This window comes from Bubalus kerabau, chromosome 1 (assembly GCF_029407905.1).
Source record: "Bubalus kerabau isolate K-KA32 ecotype Philippines breed swamp buffalo chromosome 1, PCC_UOA_SB_1v2, whole genome shotgun sequence".
Classification (NCBI taxonomy): Eukaryota; Metazoa; Chordata; class Mammalia; order Artiodactyla; family Bovidae; genus Bubalus; species Bubalus kerabau.
In genome coordinates this window covers 119678342-119690778 of record NC_073624.1, presented here as the reverse complement: position 1 = coordinate 119690778, position 12437 = coordinate 119678342, and the positions used below count along the sequence as shown (strand labels likewise).

Below are 12437 nucleotides of genomic sequence, written 5' to 3'. Positions count from 1 at the left end.
TAGCAGGAGGAGTTAGGCTCTAAAATGAATAAGGGGAAGTTTTGCACAGTGGCAGTATTGTAGCCAATAAAGGTCATCCAAGGTGCAATTATTGATAATTATAATGAATAAGGACAGTCCTATTTAGGAAAACCCAAGTCTGATTATATTTCATGTAGTACACTCTGTCCTTTGGGAGTATATTTATTATTGAGGGTTTTCTTTTTCATTCTCTATCATTGTTTCTTTATTCTTTTTTTTTTTAATTTTATTTTATTTTTAAACTTTACATAATTGTATTAGTTTTGCCAAATATCAAAATGAATCCACCACAAGACTATACTTTCAGGGATCATTTCTATAGTTTGTTTCTTTATTCTTTAAGGAATTTATTCTTTATTCTTTTTTTCTAATATATCCAATTTTAATATAAAATAAACCTTATAGATTGCTCTTTTTTTTCTTTTTTCTTTTATTTTTAAACTTTACAATATTGTATTGGTTTTGCCATATACCAACATGAATCCCCCACAGGTATACACGTGTTCCCCATCCTGAACCCTCCTCCATTCTCCCTCCCCATACCATCCCTCTGGGTCGTCCCAGTGCACCAGACCCAAGCATCCAGTATCATGCATCGAACCTGGACTGGCAACTCATTTAATATATGATATTATACATGTTTCAATGCCATTCTCCCAAATCATCCCACCCTCTCCCTCTCCCACAGAGTCCATAAGACTGTTCTATACATCAGTATCTCTTTTGCTGTCTTTATTCTTTAAAGAATTATTTAAGGAATTTATTCTTTATAGTTTTTGTTTATTATTATCTATAGCTTGGGAAGATGCCCTGGAATAGGGCATGGTAACGCATTCCAATATTCTTGCCTGGAGAATTCCATGGACAGAGGAGCCTGGTGGGCTATAGTCCACAGGGTCACAAAGAGTTGGACACAACTGAAGCGACTTAGCACAATAGCAATGTTAAAAGATAAACTTTATGAGTCATGTTAAGACTTTTAAGAGTTTTTTTGGGCAAAAACAAATTTCAAGCAGATAGTGTTGAAACTAGAAAATAGGAGCTCTGAAAAGCTGTACAAAATGAGAAGCTGTACAAAAATAGGACGAAGAAAGCAAGAACAAGGAAGTTATATTGGGCAAAGAAGTGATTGATTATGATAAAGTTACTTTCTTTTAGGAGTGGCAGGAGTCTAAACAGGCAGATTATTTAACTAGTGCAGATCAGGCAATTCCTGGTTGATTGGTTTAAAATTCTATTTCTGGTAGAGCAAAAATTGTAATTAAGTCTTGGTGGCTATGTGAGACTTAGCATAAGCACTCCATTTGGAGTCTATTGTCCAGTTTTTAACAGCAGAAAGATTCCAAGATACTTGAGGATAATATTCTCTATAATTATTTGAATAGAAAGCAGTATGAAGCAATACCACTTATCAAAATGAGAGCCTTTAGACTGACTCAAAATGATTATTTTCTATTTAGTATCTTAAATGTGATATGTTAATTATAAGAGATAATTCCTGCTGATCTGAAGTTCCCCTTATGCCAAGTGTTATTTACACGATTACTAGTATGTATGAGTTTAATTTTTTTGGCCGAAGTGTATGTATGGTGTGTAGTTCTTTGGGGCTGATATTCTTAGGAAGATAAAAGAGAGCTATGAGCACAACAGAGATGAAAGAAAGTTATCTGTCATCCTTTCACCATTGTCTATATTGGGTTAACAGACTGATCTTGAGTCATTTGCAAAGTGTTGGCTGTAGAAAGTGTGTACATATATGAATGTGTTTGATATGGGGCATAAGCAGTGCTACTTACAGGCCCAGATAGTCATTTGTGATGTGATTTCTAGAGAGGTCCACTCTACCCATTTCCTCAGCTGTAGCTCAGAAGATAGGACATATGTGTTATCCTGAGGGCTAGCAGAGGTGGGAAAGAGAGTTCACTGTGCCTGGAGACAGACTGTGGGGAGTTTAAACAGAGGTGTATTACAGTTGAGCAGAGATGGGTGTATCCATCACATTCCTACATAGGAGCCCCAGAAATGCTTGGGTATTGGTGATAGGAAACTTGGGGGAAGGTATTATAATTCGTAAGTGATAGATGTAGGCTTGGAGCAGGGGACAGCCATGGGTTATTTCCAGTGAGACTTTAATAAAGAAGTTTAAGATAGCGCTTCTCTTGAGGCAAATTACCAAGAGACCTTGTTAAAAGACAGATTCTGATTCAGGATCTTCGGTGAGGCTGAGGTTGTGTATTTCTACTAAATTCTTAGGTGATGTTGCTCTTCCACAGATGGCAACTTCCAGTACCAAGGGCTTTGTAACATTGAATTAATCAAGCATTCATCCTGCCCATTTCCTGATTCACATTCTTCAGTCAGAAACACCTGGATTTCAAAGCTGCTCATTCTACTAACAAGTGTCATTGAGTAGTTATTTGACCTCCTTGAGGCTTAGTTTCATCACTGAAATGGGTTTTATGAGCATTGTGGGGTTTGCTATTTCTATCCAGCAAGTATTTCTATTTTCTTCTTATGCCCTTGATTGGATTTCATGCCTCTGTTCTTGAGAAGTTAGGTGTAGCCATATGTCTAGTTTGGCCAATAAAATATAGGCAACAATGTTATATGTTACCTGCATGATTTCCGACCTTCTGTTTCTCTCTTGTCTTGCTTTCTGGCAGTGCTCTGGTAGGACTTTCATCATAAGGATCACACAGAGCAGAAACCTCAGCAAACCTTTAGTAGGCATGTAACATGAGAATAAACTTTTATAGTTTTAAGCCACTGAGATTGTGGCAGAGTTGTTTTATTGGTGAAGCTGGCTTACATTGACTGGTACAAGCATTATATGGAAAAAATTAGATATTTGGTTACTGCACAGATATTCAGATATGCTTCCCTTTCATTTCTCTTCCCAACCCCTATGATTTAACTTTTTGTTACTCCTCTGTATCTATATTATACAAGCGATAGGTAAGTTTTTTAAACTGTGAAAACTATGCTTCTTTTTAAAAGCACTTTTAGTCCTTACAACGTTTTGATTCAAAAATTCAGAACTTACAGATGAATGAAGCTTGGGATCTGTCCAGAAGCTTCTTTCTCTTCATTATCATGACTAATTTCAAGTCAGCTGGAATTGTTCCACTGAATTCTCATCTGTTGGGTGATATTTAACACTATAACTGATTGGAAAACATAACAACCGATGAAGCAAGCCCACAAAATGAACATTGAGTCACACTGATGGCTGTTTTCTATTTGTATTATTAAGCTTTATTTCTTAAATTTTCTTTGTGCTTGATAAAAGAAAGGCATTTTTTTTTTTTTATTCTTCTGGGCACCCATTTAACTTTGGCCCTTACATGGCAAAGGCTCATTTTTCTGTTTTGAGCTTTTAGTTCTTTTTATATTTCATCTACCCTAAGAAGTAAAGTGTTAGCTAGCATTTCTTTGACCTTCTTACTGGGTTATAATTTAAGTGTCTGGTATTTCTTTTTTTCCCCTCACCTTTCTTCTAGCTCTGTAATCCATGTGACAGAACAAGAATTATCAGATAATCAAAATAGAGATAATTTACAAGGAATGTTTCAATGAGTCTTTCTTTGAACTTTCCTGGTAATTATTCTCCATTTTGTCTCCAGCTCTTTTTTTCTTTTTTCCATTTATATCCTAATTCTATCTTCTAAGCACAGGACATTTTCCTTAATTCTTATAATATTTATGTTGTTTTACAAAATGTATCATTCTGATCTTAAATATTAATTTATAAGAATTTCTCTTTTCATTAGTCTCTTTACTGTATATATTAGATCTTTGATATTCAGGTACAGTACCTGAGTGTGAATATGTCTGTGTGTACATATTTGTAATATGCATCTGATATATAGAAAGTTCTGTGTAAGTGTCAGCTGTTGCTGTCAATGTTTAGTTTTTCAAAATGCTTAAATCCATAAGCTCTTTACATTAGTCAGGGTTCTCCAAAGAAACAGAACTCATAGTGTGGAGATTTATTATGAGGCTGTGGCTCATGTGACTGTGGAAGCTAAGAAGTCTCACTATCTGCTATCTGCAAGCTGGATACTCAGGAAGGGTAGTGCAATTCCCCTTCCTGGAAATAGCATGAATAAAACAGTTGTCAAAGTGGTTCTAAAAATAACTCTTTCTGAGGGCTAGAGACTTTAATGTGGGGTGTTCCAACTCAATCAATCAAACAGGAAGCAAAAAGGATGAATTCTTCATTCTTCCAGTTTATGTTCTATTCAGGCCCTCAATGGATTGGATGATGCCTACTCCACATAGCGGAGGAAATCTACTTTACTGAAATTACTTATTCAATTGCTAATCTCATCTGGAAACACCCTCATAGACACACCCTAGAAATAATATTTAATCTAGGTGTCCTATGGCCAAATTGACTCATAAAATTGACCATTGCATTCTTGAAGGCAAGGAACTTTCCTTTTTAAAAAATATATACCTTTGTCCCTTAACACAGTGTTCTGTTAGATACTTAATAGATCTTTGTGAATGAATAAATAATAACTGAGCAAACAATTATATACTTTAACATTCATATCCTCTGTTTTACAAAGCCTGTTCCTTATATCAGTAAAATTATCCTTTTATATTATAATTTAATTGTTATTTTTAAATATTGAAGACAAGATAATCTTATTTTTTCAACTGCAATGGCTGTGGTGGTGATGTGTTTCAATTTTCTGTCCTGCCCATTGCCAGTGAGAGTATACTTGGGGGAAGAGATAGTATTATCTCATACATCTGACCATTTGCATACTTCTCTGGCAATTCTCCTCTCAGTTAGAGATCTAAGAATTTCTTGTACCTATGAACAGGAAACATACAAAAAAGCATTTCTAATTATGGCATTCATAACAACAGATCCAGAAACCCTTCTAAATATGTGTCAACAAGATAATGAATATGTAAATCGTGGTATATATGAAGTAAATTTGAAGAGTATGGTATATTTTATCAGTAATGGTCCCTAATTTTTTTTATTCTTCCTTAAAACCATGTCCTTGTTTAGTAATTTTACATGATGATTCTGAGCCATGTGCTTTAACCAATAAGATGATAGCAAATGTGATATAAGCAGAAAGTTAAAGTTGCTTAAAGAAACGTGTAACTGTCATTGTGTTTAAGCCCAGGCTAACCTGCTGGAGACATGAGTTTCTAGTTAACTCTGTCACCCTGAGCTGACTGCCATCACCTACTAGCTGCCAGTACTATCAACATACAAGTAAGGCATGCCACTAGAACCTACACACTCCAAATAAAACTGCAGCTGCATTTGTGTGTGTGTGCACTGTGAAATCTGCATTAAGTACTGCCTGTTGGAGCTCAGCCTGTTATTGACCCACAGAAAAGTGAGTTCATATGTGATTGTACTTCGAAGCCAATACATTTTTGGATGGTTATTATACAAAAAAAAAAAAAAAAAAACCAAACAAACCCAAACTAGAATGAACAGTAAAAAGAGAAGAACTATAATTATATACAACAATATGATTAAATTATAGTACCATTGTTATTAAAAAAATAAAGTCCCAGAGATCTACATAAAGTTTGGAAACTTGTTAGTAAAGAATACCAAGCAAATGTAAGTCATTATTGCCTAAGCATTTTATGTGTGTGTGTTAGTTGCTCAGTCATGCCTGACTGTGACCTCATGGACTGTAGCCTTCCAGACTCCTCTCTCCATGGAATTCTCCAGATAAGAAAAATGGAGTGAGTAGCCATTTCTCAGGGGATCTTCCCGACCCAAGGATTTGACCCATATCTCTTGCATTGTAGGCAGATTCTTTACCATCTGAGCCACCAGGGAAGCCCATATAATACATCTATATGTTAATAATAAGTATTAACTGCAATTTCAGAATATAAATACAACTTTTAGCATTTTAGTAATTCCTACTACCATTTTTTTCCATGCATAAAGATGAATGTAACAGAAAACATAACTGAACAACGCGTGCATATTTTTACACACTACTTTTCTTATTTAACATGTTGTAAAGTTTCTTATTTTTGATACTATTGTTAGGTAGTTAGAATAGGAAAAAGGAGTCCAGAATGGCGGTTGTTAAAAGACATGAAAGGGAAAAGCTCATGAAAGTAGAACAAAGGAAGGTCCCAGGACAGGAGTGAGGACCTCAGGCAGAACAAACCGCACTCCTGGCTAGCCCAATTTACATAGGGCAGGCCCAGGGGGAGGAAAAAACATAAAAAGAGGAGCCAAAGGGCCGGGGGTCTCTCTCCCATGTGCACACGCACTCTCTCTCTCTCTATATATATATATATCTCTGTCTGTCTGTCTCTATTCTCTTCGCATCTTCTGGGTCAAAATGCCCTCACGCCTTGAGGATGTATTTTCCTTTATTTTCTAAATAAAACTGATCTGTCCAAGAACTATAACACGGACTGTTCAAGAGCTGTGATGGGCCAAGGGCTTTAACGTCTGTCGCTTCAAATTTTTGTTGAGATGAGACAGAACTGAGGAGATTACACTCCCCTGACACTATTATTACTTATTTATTATATTATCATCATACATCTTTAGAACACTCATAGAATAGCTTCTCAAAAGTTGCAAAAATTTGCATTCCACCAGAAACGCATGAGAATTGTTGAATATTTGCAAACATTTTGTTTTAATCTATTCATAACCTTTGATAATTTGATAGGTAAAAAAGACATTTCATTATGAGAGGGTAACAGGCAGGAAGGCCAGGGGTCTCCAAATGAAGGAAATAGGCTGCAAGTGTCAGAAGTTTTTTCTCTCTCTCTTAAGTGGCAGGAGGAAACAAACTAGTGTTATAGTTTTTTCCTTCTCTATACAAATTTAAAAAGAGGTTTTTCTTAAAATTCTGTGTTGCCATAATGACACCTGGTTCCACCTGAACTTAATTTTTCTCAAACCTTGAGCTAACCAATGCATTTTGCTTATGGAAATATTTGTCTCAAGCTATGTTAATGTGCTATGTATTTACCATAGACTCTGTCTTCAAGTCTTTCCACCTAAAGGCTCAAAACCAACTTGAGAAACTGGTATGTTTTACTCATATATTGTTCTCCTAATCTATGTTCAGTTCAGTTCAGTTGCTCAGTCGTGTCCGACTCTTTGCGACGCCATGAATCACAGCACGCCAGGCCTCCCTGTCCATCACCAACTCCCAGAGTTCACTCAGACTTACATCTATCTAGTCAGTGATGCCATCCAGCCATCTCATCCTCTGTCGTCCCCTTCTCCTCCTGCCCCCAATCCCTCCCAGCATCAGAGTCTTTTCCAATGAGTCAACTCTTCGCATGAGGTGGCCAAAGAGTTTCAGCTTTAGCATCATTCCTTCCAAAGAACACCCAGGGCTGATCTCCTTTAGAATGGACTGGTTGGATCTCCTTGCAGTCTAAGGGAGTCTCAAGAGTCTTCTCCAACACCACAGTTCAAAAGCATCAATTCTTCAGCACTCAGCTTTCTTCACAGTCCAACTCTCACATCCATACATGATCACTGGAAAAACCATAGCCTTGACTAGACAGACCTTTCTTGGCAAAGTAATGTCTCTGCTTTTGAACATGCTATCTAGGTTGGTCATAACTATCCTTCCAAGGAGTAAGCCTCTTTTAATTTCATAATGAAACTATATATTTGTATCAAAATCTCGCTTTCTTCAAGATTCAAGTCAATTGTTTTATGGCCCTGGATGACTCACCTGGTGCCAATGTTATCTCAAAATGCATGTTGTGGGTGAGGGGCCTGGTGCCATTCTCTGAGTTTTGGGACATTTTCTTTCTTTAATTATCAGACTGCTAGTAGCTATATAAAGGCCTCCCTTGTAGCTCAGTCGGTAAAGAATCTACCTGCAGTATAGGAGACCCGGGTTCAATTCCTGGTCGGGAAGATCCCCTGGAGAAGGAAATGGCAACCCACTCCACTAACCTTGCCTGGAAAATATCATAAGCAGAAGAGCCTGGTGGGCTGCAGTCCATGGGGTCACAAAAAGCCAGGCATGACTAGGCAACTAACACTTACTTACTTACACTTAGTAGCTATATAACATCTGGCTAAAGACTAGCAGGGGGGTACTCTTTCTGACCCTTTCTGATGTCTATGTCATAAGCTTTCTCTATCTCTGTTATACCTCAATAAATCTTTATTACACAAAAGCTCTGAGCGATCAAACCTCATCTCTGGTCCCCGATTGAATTCTTCTCCTCTGGAGGCCAAGAATTCCGGCATCTCTCATGGTTCAGCAACAACATTTCAATTATTGTTTTAATTGTTAAGTTATTAGCTGAACTTGAAACTTTATTCATTAGTCATTTATATTTTCACTTCTCTAAATTATATTTTCGTGTATTTAACTCTAAATACTTTCTTTCCTTTGACAGTTTATAACATGGTTGATTGGATTCCATCCACCTTGTTTAACTGCAATCGTATTCTAGCAATGACTGTAGGAGATTATCCCCACATCACCTTGATTATATTTCAGTGTTTATGTAGTTTTCAGACACACCTTTAAAGATATTTTAAAGATGATTAACCTCTTCTTTTATGAGTATCTGATAATTAATGTATTTGTATACTGAGTTTTACCCCTTCGAAATCCAAGACCAACTTGAGATGGCTCATTTTAACTCCATTCTTAGGAATTGTATGAGGTATCACTGTTTCCTCAGTCAAAGTGTACCTTATAGTTATTTGTTGCTGTATATCATGTTTATGTCCTCTGTGCCTGTGCTAAGTCACGTCAGTCATGTCCGACTCTGTGTGACCCTATGGACCATAGTCAGCCATGTCCTTCACAAGTATACAAATTTGGTAAGACAATTTACAAGAATTGGTTTTGGAAAGAACGTTATATGTATTTTTTCCTATATTGATTCTATCAATTAACCTTAGGATTTGTCAATTTTGGAATCAAATCACAGTAATCACAGAAGATATGCCATTTAAAACTTTAAGTGTGGTATAACCTTGGCGGTTCAGTGGTTAAGACTCTGTGTTTCCAATGAAGAAGGTGCAGATCTGATCCCTGCTCAGGAAACCAATGTCCCACATGTCACAGAATGCAACCAAAAAATTTAAAACAAATAAAAATAAAAAACTTTAAGTGAATGACCTGTGATTTCAAGATAGTAGATTATTCACAAAACCAAGTTAAAAGGTATTGATAAACTATACCAATAGCTGAACTAAAGTTCAACATCATTCATTTTGCAATTTAAAGGAGGGTTCAGGATGGGGAACACATGTATACCTGTGGCGGATTCATTTTGATATTTGGCAAAACTAATACAATTTTGTAAAGTATAAAAATAAAATAAAATTAAAAATAAATAAATAAATAAATAAATATGGATTCATTAAAAAAAAAAGAAACTGAAATATGAAATAGTAAAATAATACCACTTTAATAGCAGAGAGAGAAGAGGAATTAAAGAGACTGATGGCGGTGAAAAAGGAGAGTGAAAAAGCTGGCTTAAAGCTCAACATTCAAAAAATGAAAATCTTGGCACCTGGGCCATTACTGCAAGGCAACCAGATGGGGGAAAAGTGGAAACAGTGACAGATTTTATTTTCTTGGGCTACAAAAATCACTGCAGATGGTAACTAGCTGGAAAATTAAAAGATGCTTGCTCCTTGGAAGAAAAGCTGTGACAAACCTAGACAGCGTATTAAAAAGCAGAGACATCACTTTGATGACAAAGGACTAGACAGTCAAAACTATGGCTTTTCCAGTAGTCGTGTATGGATGTGAGAGTTGGACCATAAAGAAGGCTGAGCACAAAAGAATTGATGCTGTTGAACTGTGTTGCTGGAGAAGACTTGAAAATCCCCTGGACAGCAAGGAGATCAAACCAGTCAATCCTAAAGGAAATCAACCCTGAATATTCATTGGAAGGACTAATGCTGAAGTTGAAGTGCCAGTATTTTTGCCACCTGATATGAAGAGCCAACTCATTAGAAAAGACCCTGATGCTGGGAAAGATTGAGGGCAGGAGGAGAAGGGGGTGACAGAGGATGAGATGGTTAGATGGCATCATTGATTCAGTGGACATGAGTGTGAGCGAATTCCGGGAGAGAGTGAAGGACAGTGCGCTGCAGTTCATGGGTTACCAAAAAGCTGGACATGGCTTAGTGACTGAACAACAACAAAAATAGTATGTGGCCCAAATGAAAAATCTTTTATTACTCACTTGTCCTATTTTATTTTTCTACCAAGTCTTGTTAAAGTTTTGTGACTGGGAAAAAAGGTAGCTTTTCATGCCAGGCTAAGGGGGAACCAAAGATATTTTTAATCATAGATACCATATGCATTAAAACAGCAAATAATAAAAAATGAAAATAATACCAAAAGGTGAATAATTTGAGAAAATTTCATTTTTAAAAAATATTTTTAATTTATTTACTTATTTGGCTGTACTGGCTCTTGTTTGTGGCATGTGAATCTTTAGTTGTGGCATGTGGGATCTAGTTCCCTGACCATGGATGAAACTTGGGCCACCTGCATTGGGAACACATAGTCTTAACCACTGCACCACCAGGTAGGTCCCCAGAAAATCACATTGTGAGGCTACTGAACTGTCAAGACACAGAATGCAATTAAGTCAAAACTTTCCAGTGAACTACTAGCTCGCATGTTGTGTGCCACATAGCAATAATGTTTCAACTGAGTTTATTTTGAGACTTAAATTTTAAAAATCACTTTTGTTTCATCTTGTAGATCAAACTTTTTGAATGCATTCATGTTTTTCTCTGTTAATGTTATAAAGATATAGTGAGCACACATGATGAAGTATACGTACATGTGTTCAGGTTGGGGGCCTCAAGCTCTTGGCTATAGCAAGCCATTTGTTAGGTTGGGGATGCCATAATAAACATACTTGAAACATCACATTTTTCACAATATGTATGTGTTTCCTTTACAAAACTGAGTTTAAGCCTTTAGGCAATTGTGTGCATGAAAACAAAACAATATTTTCATTCTTAGAAAGGCCATCAAATTAATCTAGAAGACCACCTCTCCCTGTGAGCATACATGTCCCAAAATGTTATCCCTAAAGGTTTAATTTAGGACAATATTTTGACTTCCCAAATTACCATTATGTCATTATTCCAAGAGTGCTAAGATGTAGAAATAATATTAAAATGGATGTAGCTAATCAGGAAATAGACTTTACACATTAGAATAGTTCTTAAAGATTTTAAAGATATTAACTTGACATGCGAAAAACCATTATAAAAACTCTGCACAGTAGCATAATTAAATACAATTTAGATTTGTCCTGAATCTGTCTATCAAAACTATTTGTTTGAAAGTCAGATCCTTTATATCTCTCTGAATATGCAGCAAGTTCTTTTCAATCAGTAATACAATAGACGATTATTGTACTACTCACAGAAACCTTTAGTATTCATTAGGATTTCATTATAGAGTCAAGGAGGAAATGAAGAAAAGGAACTGCCTCCTGTCAAAAGAATTTACCATGTAGTTTGCTTCAGGAGACTGATTGCTACAGAGAAATAGGAAGTAATGTGATTTGTTAATGATAACCAAACAATATGTGGACAATCTCATCACTGATATCTTTCATTAGATTATCATTATTCAATGTGAAGAATACTTTGCATTTCTACTGTTACACATTATCAGAGAGTTGGATACTCTTCATCCCTACAACCCTTCCTCCACCTTTCAGTTGAACAACCACTTGTCAAGAATAAGCAGCTGCAATTAAAGTACATAGCCACAAATTAAATATTTGTTTAAACACATACACACACACACACACTTTCTCCCTCTGAAAACATATAGTGCACTGAGAGAGCTGTTTGGTAATTGCCAGTTCGATCTGAGAGGTGAGTATGGAAATCAACATCAGTCATCATTTTCCATTCTGGAAGATTTATAATTTGTGTGTTATTGTTTTTGTTGTCAAAGGCTACTCATGAATCTGTGGATATCATTTAGATAGCAAATGGAGTTGGCTCAAAGAAATGCTTTCTAAAATACAATCTGTGATTTCTTTTTAGTTTGTTTAGAGTTTGAGCCTAGAACTGTAGCCTTCAAGTCTCTGTGGTTTTAAAAATTATCTGGAGAGATTAAAAAATACAGATGTTAAGATGCGATGGAGTCTAAGATACAGATGTTAATGAGATCAAGTAATTGTGCATTCTCGCCCATTGCCAGGTAGCTAGCGGTGTTCCTGCCAGAATAATGCATATGCTCCCTCCCCAGTGAAGGTGGATTTGTCCCGGTAACATGGATTACACAGTGACATCCTTCATCACGAAATCAACATGACCCAGACAGGGCTGCTCTTTCTGCTTGGGGCCTAGACATCATGGAACAGAGACAAGCTGCTTCCACAGGGCCTTATCTACATTTCTGACCAACAGCTGCTATTTT

The 12437-nt window shown here is 36.4% G+C and overlaps 1 pseudogene; it reads left to right on the top strand.

Moving 5' to 3' along the window:
• The first annotated feature begins 312 nt into the window (after positions 1-312).
• Positions 313-381, top strand: LOC129642437 (uncharacterized; annotated as a pseudogene).
• The last annotated feature ends 12056 nt before the right edge of the window (positions 382-12437 follow it).